The 17,036-nt window shown below is 33.0% G+C and overlaps 1 long non-coding RNA gene across 1 annotated transcript; it reads right to left on the minus strand.

Annotated features, from left to right (window-relative positions):
- Positions 1 to 3,182: 3,182 nt before the first annotated feature.
- Positions 3,183 to 5,391, minus strand: LOC128041860 (uncharacterized). Its single transcript, XR_008196783.1, has 3 exons — positions 5,316 to 5,391; positions 4,805 to 4,879; positions 3,183 to 3,376 (listed from the first exon to the last, which is right to left on the minus strand). It is a non-coding gene; the product is annotated as an uncharacterized LOC128041860 (long non-coding RNA).
- Between the last annotated feature and the right edge of the window lie 11,645 nt (positions 5,392 to 17,036).

Raw genomic sequence — 17,036 nt, forward strand, 5'->3', positions numbered from 1 at the left:
AGACTTATTATGATTTAATTCAATTAATGGAACAATTTCTTTAAATTCTTTAAGTTTATTTTGCTTTTGCGAACCATGTCTTAAATTATTTAATTATCTTTTCATTATGAATAAAGTTGATGTTTTTCATGCATAAGCGTTATGTTGTATTACCATAACTCTTATCAAAATATGCGAGTTAGATTTATTGCTAAGTATTGTTTTCTATGACCCTTGTATGTTTGCAACCTTGAAAAAAATTACATGCGTACCCCTATTAGCGATAGCTTTACTATTTAGCGAACCCAGGTAAATTGTGCTAACCTATATGTTTATGTGAACCCTATTATAGTATGATAACCCATGCATGGACGATTCCTTTATTGCAAAGTTTGTGTACTTAACAAACTTATATTACTGTATGCGAACTTAGGTTGATGTGCGAACTCATACTTTCTGTGTGATGTGAACTTACGTTGAAAGTTACTATGCGAACTTATGACTGAGTGATGTTTGCGAACCCTTAAGATGTTGTAGGTTAACATGTGAACCCTTCCTTTATTTGTTTAATAAGCTCGCATGATTTATGTTATATGCATGATGTTATGACATGCCGTTGCAATGTGTGAAACTTAGCACAACTTTTATGTTGTGAATTCGTGGTGTGTTGGAGGTTAGGTTGGGAGTTAACGGAGAGTCACTCTGGTGGCTAATGTGGCACGCTAGATTTAGATCAAACTTACTCGGCCGAGTTTAGGGTGTTACACGGTATGTTGGGTACATGATTTGTGTATGGCATGGCTTTATTAAAAACAATGGAATTCATAGCTCGATTAAAAAGTTAACAATATCCTCTCATTGGCATTGAGTGGATTGATAACATAGAACGTGGACACTGATAACTCTTGAAAAGAGCTATATTTCATGCCTTTAGATCTAGCTAATTGCCTATAGTTAGGTACATTTAATTGCATTTTAGGACAGTTCATTAGTATTGTTCTTGTTTTAACATTACATTAGGAGCTTGGATTGTACTTAAATATTAGTTCTTTTTAATTACTTGTGGAAGGATTGTGTGTGGTGGTGGATTGGTAGGTGCAGGATGAGGAGCAAGAAATAAAGGAGTGAAAGTTACCGGGGCAAAATGTTGGACAGTTTGTCAACATGAATGCCACGACAATGTTAGGAAGATGTCCAATCAGTATTCAAAGTGAATCAATCTTAGGCCCAGTTGAACTTGTACCAAATATAACTATCTGAAAAAGAAGGAAGAAAATCAGGAACTGTTGGATTTACCTAGGGAAAACAATTATAAAAGCCAAAGGAGGAAAACCTAAAGGAGGCGAAAAAACAAAAGGAAGATCCTGAAGCAGAAAAATAAAGGGTAGTGGCTGAGTAGAGACGAGAAGAGGAAGACGAAGGTAATCCCCTTAGCCACCAAAGGACACTGCATTGTTGGAGTGTGGGCAGGATAAGAGGAAGCTATCTTCCTAACGTTCTTCCGTTATTTCTAGATTACTCTTCATAAATTAATTTGATGAAAACGATGTTGAATGATATTTTGGATTTGGATTTTAATTGCCAACCCATGAGCTAAATCTTATAGGGTTGGAATTACTTGATGAAACTCTTATTTTCTTTAATGACTGAAGCCTAGATCTACTTTAATACACTATTTCATTCAATGGTTCTTTATAGAATTGCATGTTTGCAAACTCTAGACATAGATGGATGTACAACAAGTTCATTACATTAATCTAATTCTGACAAGGTTAGGTTAATGAGATTGAAATTGAATGATAGGAGCGAGTGTTCGACTGAATACTTGTAGAAGCCTCTAGACATAGAGCAACGTTCATACGAAAAGAAAATAATGCAATTGAAGGTACCGTGCTAAAGGCCTATAGATATATATAGCTTAAAGCAAAGTAACTTGAGGTCTTGTTCTTGAAAGAAGCAGACCATTTTAGAACTCTTCTGGGAAGTAGATTGAGTATGATTTTGCCGAGGCATTATTGTTAGTAAGGGCATATTCTTAGTAATCCCGACCTTCTAATCAACATCAAAAACCCTCTATCCTTTGTCGTAGTATCTTCGCTATAACATTTTTAGTTGTTTACTTGTTCTCTTACGTATTATTCACGTGATTATTCTCGAATTTGCCATTGCATTCTTTTTCTTGTTTTGTCATAACATTTCCATTATTTATCAGTTATTCATATTACACACATCATTATTCCTTCAAATTACCGCTACATTCTTATCACTATTTCTGTCATAACATTAAACATACTTCATTATAATAACTCATCCATTTTATACCTAACCAATCCATGTGGAGACGATCTTACTTATCACTTTATTACTTGATTCGATGTGTATACTTACACAATTCGCATATCATTTCACACGCGACAAACATGGGTTGTGTAACACCCCTTACCCGAGACCGTTTTCGGAGTCGAGCACGAGGCGTTACTTAACTTATCTTACTAATTCGGAGTATAAAAACTTGTTTGAAAATTTATTTCACTATTTATAGCAAATCTGTCCAATTGTGCAGCAGTTACTAAATTAATTATAACTCGAGCTACGGGACTCGGAATTTAATTCCGTAAATTTTCCTTGAAACTAGACTCATATATCTTTCTACCATAAAATTTTTATAATTTTTAGTTCAGCCAATTAGTACAGTTTATTAGTTAAAGTCTCCCCTGTTTCACCACTTGATTATCCTGACCTCTTGCCACTAAAAATAAATTTTCTCATTGTAGGATTTTCATATGAAGTTATTACTTGTTTCTACAGAAAATAGACTCAATAAGGAATCTAATCATGTAAAATACAACTCATAAATATTTTTGTACAAATTTTAATGATTTCCTAAACTCAAAACAGGGGACACCAAAAACTGTTCTGACCCTGTGTCACGAAAATTCAAATATCTTAAAATATAAAACTCCTTTTGTTAAACCAATATTTTTCCATGAAAATAGACTCAACAAGATTTAATTTCATATATCATTCACTCTCTAATTCATTTTATACTATCCTAGGTGATTTTTCAAAGTCACATCACTGTAGCTGCTTAAAATCTGTTTCTTTGCAAATTTTTACTCTTTCATGATTTCCATGCATGATTTATCATCTAAACATACATATTACCAAACATATTCGTACTTAACCATTTTAAAAGCCAAACATTATCACATACTCACACATCTTCTTTTAGCAATATCATAGATACAAACATTCAAATTGACTAATCGCTGTACATCACTTAGGTATATATATTACTTAGGTACATGCCACGTTATTAAAAGAAATGTATATCACTAAAATTTCTCTGAAGTCGGGATTACTTTGGATGCTGGAGCGACACTGATTTTCTACTAACCTGCGCACGGAAACAACCGTACGCTGAGCATGGGAATACTCAGTGGTATTACCACAATTCAAATTAATAACATTAATCGATAAATTATATACATTTAATTTATGTCTATAATTATTCGTTAATTATCTCGTACTTTAAAACAACTTGATAATTAATAACAAAAAGCAATATTTCAATCTTGTATTTAATTGTATTCATACCTTATTTCACTATCTCAATTCTATTGGATTTTCAACATCTCATTCTAATAACTCATTTCAATTCATACAAATTCAATCAATTTATCAACTCATTCATTATCATTTCTATTTATATTCAATTTATACTTTTAATCATTTAATAAACATTTAATATATTAAATCCATAAATAAATTTCAATAACTTGTATTCAATTAAATTCACATATAATTCCACTATTTGAATCATTTTACTTTCACTTCTCATTTCTCAGCAATAGCTATTTCAATTTACTTTTCTTTACTTATATTTTTACATCATCTCATACTACCAAAATCATTTCATGAACTATATCGTTAACTATTTCTTGAACCCTTGGTTCATACATTTCATTTCCATATCTCAATTTAATATCTCATTTCGATTCATATTCAAGATCATTCAATAAAATTTATATTATCAAAATTATTCATTTACCCCTATTAACTTGACTCGGACTTTGGCGGATACACGGATCCAACCAAACACACCAGAATGGCACCCAGTGCCTCATCGGATAGTTCGAAGCAATATAGTGACACCCAGTGTCTCATTGGCCAAGCCGAAGTAAGTTGGTACCCACTACCTCATCGAATCTATCCGAAGTAACAGTATGACACCCAGTGTCTCATCGACTCAAGGTTGAAGTATCCCTGAACACTTCCAATCCTATGGCATGCCAACTATATCCGACTCAGCCCGACTAGTTAATAGGGTATTCAAATCATTTTTCTATTTCAAATTCACATTCGATTCAATCACAATTCAACTCAGATTCACTTCCCACTTTCAAATCAATATACATTTCAATACCAATGCATATTTCAAATATTCACATACAATCATACTTCGATTCAATTCAAACCACTTTTCAATCAATACACAATTCACATATTCACATATCTTCAAATCTCATATCTCAATTTCCAATTCACATATCAATTCACAATTCACATATTCACACATAATCATAATTTAATTCACTCTTATTCAATTTATATTTTAATTCATTTTCCAATCAAATTCAAATCACTAATTATTTTTCAATCAATATGCATTTCAAATACTCACGTATTTTCTTCATTCAATTCAATTTCATTCAATCCAAATCACTATTATCATTTCTATTGCTTACCTAATTTTACTTATCTGCATGCATTTTAATTAAAATATAACAATTAATAATTAAATTCGAATTATGGTAATACTAACCGAAATTTTTCTCGAGTCAATCCTTATCCACCTTCTTCTTCCCTTTCTTGGACAATGACTCTTGCATGACATTAGCTACGTAGTTAAACAATTAAAAATCATTAATACACAATTTCATTAAAATATTTCCATTTATACCTAAACTTTACATAAACTCTAATTTAATCCCTTATCAATACTAATTTTATTTTTCCTAATCTAACTCCATATTCTCTCTTAATTCTCACTATAAACTCATTTTAACTCTTCAATTTCACCATAAATCCCTAATTTCGAAATTCTCTCAATTTAGTCCCTCTGTTCAAAACTTACACTTTATTTTACAATTAAATCCTTTACTAACTTCTAACTTGAAATTCAATCAATTTAACCCCTAACACTTCAATTTATTCAACATGAACATCATCTAATAATCTACTAACTTTCAAAATATCAACATAAATAAAGTAGTATTTATCTCTAGGATTCCAAAAACATCAAAACTAAGAGAAAATGGATTAAATTGACTTACCAAATGAGCTTGGAACCTCAAAACCTCAATTTTCTCTGTTCTTTCTTTCCTTCTTTCCTTCTCTGTTTCGTCCATGCTATTCTGTTTCTATTCTCTTTTCAATCTTTTATTTCATTAGTTTAATATAATAACAATAAAATAATAATATAAAATTATTTACTTAAATAATAAGTAAATGTGTAATAATTACTAATATATGTATTTTATTTTTCCACATGTCATCATATACACCATACATTTGTCAACAATTTTGTTTATTTAAAATATAATAATATAATAATATAATATAATTTACAATATAATAAAATAATAATATACTTCAAAAAAATCTCAGATTTTATCATGCATATGCCGCCTCATTTATGGGACTTGGAATATTTACCTATTTAGTCCTTTTAACTTTTCTTTAATCTATAATTAAACTTTTACCCTTGTTGCAATTTAGTCCTTTTAATCAATTAACCATCGGAACATTAAAATTTCTTAACGAAACTTTAATACTACCCTAATGACACTCCGTAAATATTTATAAAAATATTTAAGGCTCAGTTTATAATATCGAGGTCTCGATACCTTGTTTTCGACCCAATTTTCCTAATAATTTCTTTTAAATCACAAAATTCGCTAATTCAAAAATATTTCTAAAATCATGCTTAACTTATAATTATTAATTAATAAAATTTTCTAACGTTTTCATCAGATTTAGTGATCTCAAATCACTATTCTGACACTACTGAAAATTGGGCTGTTACAGGTTGCTTGTTCCCGAACAAACAATTTATCACAGTCATTTGTTGATAATGATCATATTAATCATTAAGAAGAAAAAATGGTGACCACGAGATAAAATATGATTGTATTGAGTAAACGAATTTAACTCAAAGGAATCAAGGATATCATATGAGGGTAAAACACACATGACGAGGTTATTGGACAAAGCAGTTGGATGAATTGCTTTCGTAAAGAGTATACAATAAGGAGTTTTCAATCATGATACTTCTTGTGGACTGACTCCATAATTAAGTAAATTGCGAATTATCGGAACGATGCTTTTGGACATAATTGTAATTACTAAAGCCTAATTGTATATGTTCGATTGGTCCCTCCGCTAGCTTAACAAAATTTCGATTGGACTGTATTTGAATTAGAAGAAAAATCTATGACTTTGGAAATAATTTAATTAAGTCGATTTATTTGATGTGGAATTAAATTAAGTAGTCGTGAGAATTGTTTGACTAGAAAATTTGATTAAAGAATTTTATTAAAAAATTAATTTGGAAAATCTTAGTGATGAAAATTAATTTTGATCAAGTAAAATTAAATTAATCAAATTAATTTAAATAAATATGATATTTTTGAAAATTAATTTTCAAGTCAGACAATTGGTATAATGGGTAATTAAACTTGAAAATTGAACTTGAGAACAAAAATTGGGCCTATGAACCCAAAATCGAGATCAAGACCTAAACACTGATTGAACTGGGCTTTGTATGTGAAATTGGATCGACGATCCAATCGATGGCTAGACTGGACTAGTCGAGCCGTTACTAGCCCGGAATGAATCGGCTTGTGGTGTCGTGAAAGTGTCGCACCTGCAATGGCACCATCAGACACGACGATGTTGGCAGGAACGATGACGGCATTTCGATGGCCAACAGGTGGTTCTTCGGCAGTTGAGCAGTGGAAGAATTACACTCTTACTGAGACTTTATTGGATAATTTAACTATAGATTAACTATTCCAAAATAATATTATTTTAATAATTTTAATATTAAATTTAATTTAATACTTATTCTAATAGGATCTTATTAATTAAAAATTAAAGTGATTATCTTAATATTAAATTAAATTTAATATTAAATTGATTAAGTTTAATTATAGTTGAACTCTCTAAACTCTTCCTATATAAAGAGAGCCATGAGTCAGTATTTTTCACACACTTGAATTCAAAAGAAAGTTGTAGAGACAAAATTCTTTGAAGAAATCATTTTAGAAGATCTCTAAAGATTTTTTTTCTTATTTACAACTTGACCTAGAAATATAGAGAATTTGTGAAATTGCCCCACTGGTAATTTTGTGGAAAATTTTCTAATTCGAAGCGAGCCTACACTCGACAGATATGAGTCATATCAATTTGATTGCATTTTCATGTTATTTGCATATGGGAATGTTAAGGTGCGTATACAGTGATAAATTGAACTATTGGATTGAGATTGAATGTGAATTGCCAAGATAGAGGATTAAAATGAATAAAATGTAAAGTAACATGAATTGCTTGAAATATGATATGTGTTATGGAGGTGGAAATGTATTGAATGATATGAGATATATGTGACATGTTAATAAATTGGACTGATGATAGTGAATTTGATTGAGAAATGATATATGTACTAGATTATAAATGGAAGTGAACATTAGTACCCTATTAACTAGTCGGGTTGAGTCAGATATAGTTAGAATGCTATAGGATTGATTTGTGTATGGGTTATGCGCTTATGCACTAGGATGCACTTCATGTACCAATATGTGCTTTGTGCACCAAGATGCACATTCTGTGCCAAGAATGCACTTCGTGTGCTAGTATGCACTTTGTGCGCCAATATGCACAATACGTGCCAGTTACCCTACTTTGATTTATCTGATGATGCACTTTGGTGCAGTTTGATGTGTCGGTTGGATAATTCGAGTATCCATCCGAGTTAAATAGGGTTTGCAAAATGTACAATTGGTAAACAATGTAAATGTAATATCAATTGATGCTATTGGACTGAATCATGTATAAATGTGATTTAAATACTAAAATTATACTGTTGATTAAGCAAATCAATTGAAAATGAGCCCTGGGGACCGAAGTGAATACGAATGATTCGATAGGCTCTAGAAATGAGTTGAACGGTATGAAATCAAAGTAAAAGAGATAAGTTTCATAGAACATGAATGATTTGAAGTTAAAGACATATTGTAAAGATGCATAAGTGAATGCTTGATTTTCGATTGATATGGAATTCATATGTATTGAATGATTGTTAATTGTTAAACAAGATGGAGTTGGTTATATATGTTACAATGTTGAATAGGTTCTTTTTGGTATTGATATAAGTATGCGACATATACAAATTGATGATTGAAAAGGCTTGACACTCTGGAACATGAATTGGTTGGATATTAGATGCATATATGCATATTTTATCATGAACCACATTGTTAATGCTTTTGTTATACATATCTTGAATCATGAATGTACCACTGAGCCTTATTGCTCAACGTACGATTTGTTTATTCCATGCGTAAGTACATGTATTCTTGAAGCCTCAGGAAAGTAAATTCAGCATCTAGATTGCCACAATCAACTCAACCTAGGTTTGTATAACCTTTTTATTATATCAATGACATGTACCTAGGAAGTTCTTGGTCTAACTTTTGAGATGGTCACCTAAATGTACCTAAGTTCTGAATATATCTATAATGGTTTTGGTCATGTATGGAATTGATATTAATGACTTGAAATGGTATTTTATGCATGTCTATTATGTTGATTGGAAGAATTGGGGTATTAAGGCCAAATTTTATTAAACTTGTTAGGTGGAAAACTTTGAAAAATAGAGGATTAGCAGTTTGCCATAGATGTTGCGACTTCACACCTTGAATGTCGCGACATCAAGCCATCATGTCACGATGTCCTTAGCTTGAATTCACAATTTTGGCCTTGTTTTATTTTGAAAACTCTATAATTTGGTCCTTAAGTTGGGAGGTTTGACTACTATTTTCAATGTCGCGACACTAAGTCCTGAAAGTCACAACACCCACTTAAAATACTTTGGAAACTTTTCAATTTAGTTCTAATTCAATCTCGGGTTGGTATTAAGCTTTCATAAGCTCGTATATGAACCGGGAATGATTATATATTGTGTTTTAAGTTGGTAATACTTGTAACTAAATGGTTGATGATGAATTTTTTTTAAATTCAATCGTAGTTGTTCTAACAACAAATGTAGCATCCCATAGCTCAGACCCGACGATCTGGTCGAGTATGGGGTGTTATAACACCAAATTGTTGATATGTAGAACCAATAAGGTGGAGGAGAAGGCTATGATGGAGGTGGTTCACCCTGGATTAGGGCTGAGAGTCATTGTTCTTGGTGAATTAGAAAATAATTAGAGGGATTGGTTTAGGTTGGTAGGGGGAAGAAGGTTCTAACTGTTTTCTTCTCAGTCTTCTATCAAGTTTTATGGTTGGATTTATATATGAGAGACAAGGGAGTCCACGTGTTTTGGACTTGCTGACAATAGATTTATATCTTGTCTCATTGTGATGGCGATGATATGATATTTTAGGTCGAGGATATGACATCTTAGGACAGCTGGGTAATTAATGAACTTGAGACCCCACGTGCACCCTGCAAAGGTGGTTTAGGAAAGGTTTGCCACGAAGTTGACTGATACCTAAGGTTCACTGGACATAAGGTTCGTCTAATGGAGACATATGCATGGTATGTAGATCACTTGTTAAGGACACGTGTAGGGGATGTGAGAAAATGGTATAACAAGTTGTTATTATTATTATTTTGTTACAGTTTAAGATGAATGTACCTTAGAGATGAGATAAAATTATAAAAGAAAAAACACATTACTGAAATAATATATGATTAGTTAAAACATAATATTGAGATTAAATTAATATTACTAATTTTAATAATTTTAATAATACGATAATTATTTTATAAATTACTAATGAAATAAAAAATTACAAGTAACTTTAAGATATTATCATGCATAAAATTTTTTTATAAATACACGTAAAATATCTCGCATATAAAAAAATTATTCCACTAGCCTCTAAAAAAATTAATGAATCACAATTCAATGAGAGAATCATACATTCATATCAGTAGTATGAAACTATCAAAGAGAACTGGACTTGGATTTTTTTATAAAAACAACCCGAATTTTTTATTAATTATACAAATGATCCACTTTTTTTATTATGTATGTAAATAACTTGAAATGAATAGTGAAAGTAGGTAGAGCCAAAGTGATTGGTGCCACTCACTTGCCACGTCAGCCAATTATTGGCTGCTAGAATTAAAAAAAATCAATTTTTTGGGTGGAGCCAATCTATTTGGCGTGACCTATATAAATACCACTCCAATACCAGTATTTTTTAATATTTCGAAGGCCAAAAAATAAATAATAGTGGTGGAGCTAAATAGATAATAAGGTGGCACCAACAACTTTATTATGTTAGAAAAAATTTTTAAAGTGATTTTTTATTTTTATTTTAAAGCTAAAATTATTAATTTATTTGGTGGAGCCATAGATGGTGTGACCACCGTGCTGCCATTATTTTTTTTTGAGTTTTGTTTTAAAATTAATAAAAAATGATTTTTTTTTATTTTGGTCGAGCCGTCCTTTTTTAGATTAACCAAATGGCTATATATACCCTAGTGCAGTTCAGTTATGGTGAAGAATTTTTTTAAAAATTTTATTAAGTTAGAGAATGAATGGGAGGGAGATCAAGACTGTTTTTTTTTTATGTTTTTGTGTTTTTGTTTGTTTAGAAAATTTTATAATTTGAATGCATGTTTTATTTAACGATAATCTAGAGAAGCTCCAACACCTACAAATTTAATGATCCTTTTCGGAAGTGTAGAATTGATTCCTTAATTTCACATGCGGTGACAATTTCAAGTAAAAATAGGGGTCTCGGTTGCCAGTGATTTATTCAGTAAGGAGTTCAAATTGTTATGTAAGTCTTTTCGTTGGCAGTGGTAGAAAGATAACGGGTTCAAATTGGTTATACAACCAACGGGTGAGATTATCAATATCAGTAGCATCCGAGCTGCAAAATATTAGCATCGAAAAACTTGCTTAGTCGACTTGCTTGTGTTGCGGTTAAACATGGCATTTTTCAATTTGTAAAACACAATGCTGTTGGTCTTAAACAAAATTGAAATCATCATTTACTTATGTTTTATTAGTATTAAGAAAGTTGCTCATGTTGTCGTTAAAATTGGTCGTTTATGTTCCTTCGCAATTTTTATGCTTCAAAATTCAACTTTTTTTTAAAAAATGTAGGAAAATTTAAATCATGTACAAAGTAAGTTATATGAAATTATTCTGGAATGTTGCCGATGTAAAATTATATTTTGTAAAATATAATGTAACATCCTAGAAACCGGGTTATAAGAAATTGAGTTTGAAACCAAGAGTGGTCATCCCACAATTTTGAGTTTAGATTTTGGAAAATTTTTAACAAGTGAATTGATCTGGTTCAGTGGTTAAGTGTTCTGGTTATGTGTGTGAGGTTTTGGGTTCAAATCCTACCTCTTGAAAATTTTCTACTTTTGATTAAATCCCTATCTTTGGACATGTGAGTTATAAGTTCAATTTAGTCAATTGATGACAAGAATGAGCTTGCTGGTTTGATGATTAAGCTTTTGTGTACTCTGTGGTTTGGTGTTCGAATCCCTGTGGAAGTAATAAGGAATGTTTTGTTTTTGAATTTCTTTGTGTGGTAGTTTGTTTCTGGTGGTTAATTAAACCTCATGGGTTGATGACATTATTTTGTTTTCTTTTTACTTTTTATTTCTATTTTTTGTCATTCCTTCGTTCTTTCTTTATTTTTCTTCGTTTTGGTTCTTCTCTTCAAACTACCTTACTATGTTATGCTGAACTGATTTTGTACGGGGTTTGACTTCTCCTTCTAGTTTAGTTCGTTGGTCGGTAAGTTCGATTTCGATTTTGGTGTCGAATGTTAGTTTTTAGTGATTTGATTGCAAATTAATCGTTTGTTGGACAATTGCTTGTTGTTTAGGGACGAGAACTCATCCTTGTTGCTTCTGCTTTGAATCCGTATCAGGTGGGTACTGAAAACCCAACTTTTGTTTCAAGTTTAGTCACTAGAAAATAAACTGTTGACGTCACATGGCCGTGTGCCAGGCTGTGTAGTAGGCCGTGTGAGCCACTCGTGTGTCAAGCTGTGTAACTCATTGTTCACAAAAATTGAAGGCACAGGGGTGTGTGTTCAGGCCGTGTAACTTACTGTTTGCGAATTAGGACCACACGGGCAAGTGACACGAGCGTGTGTTAGGCCGTGTGACACACACAGGCAAGCACACGGGCGTGTAGACCACTATTAAAATTTTACTCTCGGGCCACAAGCATTGTTTGAGACAAATGTAGACCTACTGTAGGGTCCGTACGATCTGAATTAGACTATATAACTTGATATCTGATGATCTGACGATGAACAACTTCTGAACCGTACGTATGTCTGTTATGTTGAACCTAAGTACGTAGGATCTGTCAGAACATAAAGTGCTATTGTATAATATATGCGAGTTATCCAGGTATGATCTGTATTTTGTTAAGTTGTTGGTACTGATTCTGATTTATAACCATGCATGTGACTTTATGACAAATCTGATATTTTGTTAAGTTTGAAAATTTGTTTATAACGCATGGACTCCCACGCCTATTGACTCTATTACTGTACGATAGCATGACTTACATGCTCATCTTTCTGCTTATATATATGCATGCCATGACACATTGCATGGGACTTGGGATGTTGTGAAGGAAGGAAGTCTCTGACAACTTAATGGTCTACATTATCTGGTGGTTTATCCACGATTCTGTTCTGGCAGTTTGGCTGCAGTATAGTGGCTTGACCATATATATTTGATATGACAGTTTTAACTACAAATATTCTGGTGACACTGTCCACAATTATCTGTTGGTGTGATTTGGCTAGGCGAGTTCTAGGGGAACTCTATTTTGGTGTGAAACGGAGTTAGGTAAGATGTTTTCTGATAAATTTGCATTCTGATCTATTTGAAAAATACCGCATCTGCATGAACATACATCCTCTGCGTAGTTTTGTTCAGTTATGCTCTATCCTGTTCTAGTTGGTTTGTATTGTTCTATTACATTAGCATTATGGAAATCTCTAGGATACCTGGTCTGTTCCATTCTGTTCTTATACTCATTATTATATTCTTCGTGTTATTCTGATTTATGTATTACGTTTTGTTAATTGTAATTGATGTTGGTTATATACTAGGCTTTATAGCTCACCTTTGGTTTATCTTTGTGTCTTTAGGTAAGTCCTTGACTTAGGATCGGATGGCATGTAGGAGCTCGGATTGTTTTGCAATAATGTAAAAATTTTCTTGATCTTTTGGGTTGGAAATCTGCTTCTGAGCTTATCTTAGTTTTTGCTAATAATTTTTAACACGCAACTGCAAAATCACTCAAGTCAACAAAATGGATTTTGGTTTTCAGCGTTAAACTCCAAAAATATTTTCCGCCACAAATTAAGTAAAGTTTTGAATGTTTTCTGGATAATTACTGAATCAGTTTTCGATGTGTTGATGTAACTCCTCTAGATTCGGTCTTAACTCCTAGGCTGGGTTTGGGGTGTTACATATAATTTCTGAATTATGTATATTAATAGTTAATTGAAATGTTGGCAATGGAAAATAATTTTCATTTAAATTATTTTTGCAATGTGAATTAACTGTTTGATAAGGGGTGTAACTAAAAAAACTGAAATATAAGGGGGGCGGAACTAAAAAGGATAAAGAAAAAGAAGTTTGGGAAAAAATGAGAAAGAAAAAAAAAAGAAAGTGGGAATGGGAGTTGGCTGAAAAAAAAGAATGAAAAAGAGTATTTACGCATAAAATAAAAAAAATTGGGACATTTTAAAAAAAATAAAAAAAGAGAGGACCAAAAAATAAAAAATAGAGAAAGTTGTCTAACTGGTTACATCACATTAGCCGCGTCAGCAACATCAGTGATGTGGCAAGTCTAAAGGTCAACTTGGCTTTTAATGTTAAAAAAAAACGCAGTTACCTGACTTAAGGCTGCCTCCCTCCATTGGCTTCTTATTATATATAAAAGGGGGGTGGGCCTTTGGTTTGGTTCCCCATATTTTAGAACTAAAATTTCAAATAGAAGAGAAGATGAAAGGCGGGTTAAATTTTTTATTAGTTCTAATTTAAATTTGTTGTGTTTGTTTTAGTTGGTGTTATTTGAAATTCGAAATTAATAAATACGATTAAGGTATGTAAATTATATATTTTGATGTGCATGTATTATATTAAAAGTAGTTAAGAAATACAATTTGTGCCGGACATTCCACCGTGATTTGATGATGTCCACGGTAAGACTAATATGGGAAAAGACAAAGCGGATTGGGCTGTGGAACATCAACTATATATAGTACTATGGAACACTCGATTCAAGAGGCGACCTCAGATGCACTTTTGTATGTTTGACTTTAGTCTCTCAGAGGAGTACATACGTTGGTACATAGCCAAAGGGAGCCCTTTTTTATATGGTGGGGGAATTGATGGTAGTACCAGATCACGGGTACAGATGAGGGAATCAACCTGTAGCGAAGCCCGATCTGAAGGTCCAACCTCTGAACCCACACACTTTATCGAATCAATGGGTTGACGCTTTTGGGGAGGGGTCCTACAGCAACGCATATCACTCGGAGATGAGAGGTTGCAGTTCAAATTACCAACAATCACAATCACCAATGATGTTTGATATGTTTGGATTGAAACTTGTCGATGATACTATGTAGTCCACCCCGCCTCCGGCCACATTTGATTCGACACTTGATCTTCTTGATGTGTTCAATACACCCCAACAACCACGCCGCCAATGGAGGCCCGTAAATCGCTACACCCCGAATGATGATACCACTCCTGGTTCATTCCAATTTTGATACCTGTAAATTTCAAGTGTTATATCATATTTGTTGAATTGATTTACAATTCCACATTCATTCAACTTATTGATTTTTTTGTATAACTTATAATATCCTTTTGAAATATTAAAAGTTGTATATGTGTTTACAATTATTTAAAAATATAAGACAATTTTAAATAAAAACTTAACATTAAAGACTTTAACTAACATTAAACACTAATAGTTTTGAATTAAACTTAAAGAAAACAGTTCATTTTCAAAGTATCAAGCATGATTACAAATTTCATTTCCACAAGACCATAAAAAAATCGGGTACAACATTCAATTTCCTTTTAACTGTGAAGATTGGCCAGTACGGATGTTTCGATGAGGACAATTGCTCCAATTGTGGCTACCTGTTCTGCATATGGTGTAACGCTTTAGTTTGAACTCTTTTCTAACATCCATGTCACCACGAATCCTTGTCGTCTCCAGTCAACCTTTGAGTTTCCTGTGCAGTGAGTTGTCTGGCAACATCTTGAACGTAGATGGAGGTATTTTCTATGCCAATACATCCCGTAGTACGGGGAACTCATTACTCCAAATACGTAATGTATGTTGAAGCATGTACACATTATCGATATATTGCTCGATATTCATATTGAATGTTGCACACACTGCAACCACTTGCGCACACGGGTACCGAAGTGTTTGGATCCCTACGCGACAGTCGATGCACTCTGTCACTTGAAAAGTTTCCAAGTTCTGAGAATATAGTTCTACATTCATCGACTTCGCCTTCTGAGTGTTGTCTTCCATGGTATTCCTGAAATCTTTAATGTACACGTGTCCGACCGCCAACTGTTTTGCTTGTCTCAACTCCAATTTCGGTATGAAGATTACCAGCCTGTAAAACGTAGCTGAGAAAACTAATAAAATTGGCAAGTAACATGTATGCTTCATAACAGAGTTAACCGCCTCAACAAGGTTGGTCGTCATATGACCATATCGGTACCCATCATTAAAACATTGAACGTATTGCCACGACTCTATGCTACCCAACCATTTTCAGAGAGAATGATCGACCCCCACTATATTAGTCTCCAACCTGGCCAGCCTATGCCTGAATCGGTGTGGTTCCAGCTCGTATCCTGCATATGTATTCCGATAAAACATGTTACCATTCTTTTTAGTTAATGGACTCAAAACATTTACAAATACAATTTCAAATACAATATTTTTACCCATGTTCACGATTTGTTTACGTCAGTCTTTGTTCTTGTACTCCTTGTGGAAGTTGACAGCGATGTGACGAATGTAATAGACAGACCACTACGGAACCTCGAAATGCCAAATCACAGCAAGAAGACCCTTGTATCTATTAGAGACAATGAAAATATTATCTTCCTTGACAACATACCTCCACACGTACTCCAGCATCACTGAAATCCACCATTGAAGTTCATTGTATGACTCATCCTAACTGTCGTACAACTGCTCCATGACCATTTGTTTCGCCCACCATGCTTTCTTGTACGACACTCTGTAATAGAATTGAGCTTGCATGTCCACAATCAAGACCGATACATGAATGATTGACATATCTTTCATTAGCGGCTTGATGCAGTTGTCAGGTGCTTTTGGCATCCAGTTTTTGGTGGTCTTGCATCATACGTACGACGGTGCATGTATGGCGCCTTTTATTTTCATATTTTCCACTATTAAGTCCTCTGTATAAATGTAGATCTAACTTGCTAACCGCACCCTTTGTCAGTCCTCCAACATTTCCCCACGTATAATGTCGGTGTAGACTTTACGACCTTGTAATCAATTGACACATTCATACTGTATTTTTTATGGCAAAAATGCAGTCCACCTTGTTCTCAAATCGTTTCCCAACTAACAACTCTTCCAACTAATAATTTGATGCTAATCTATGAGCAAGAACTATATCAGCGTATTGAGGGAACTCGGGTGCATGCGCTGCATCTGGATTTATGCTCAACATGTGGGCCCCAGGGT

This window comes from Gossypium raimondii, chromosome 6 (assembly GCF_025698545.1).
Source record: "Gossypium raimondii isolate GPD5lz chromosome 6, ASM2569854v1, whole genome shotgun sequence".
NCBI classification, from domain to species: Eukaryota; Viridiplantae; Streptophyta; class Magnoliopsida; order Malvales; family Malvaceae; genus Gossypium; species Gossypium raimondii.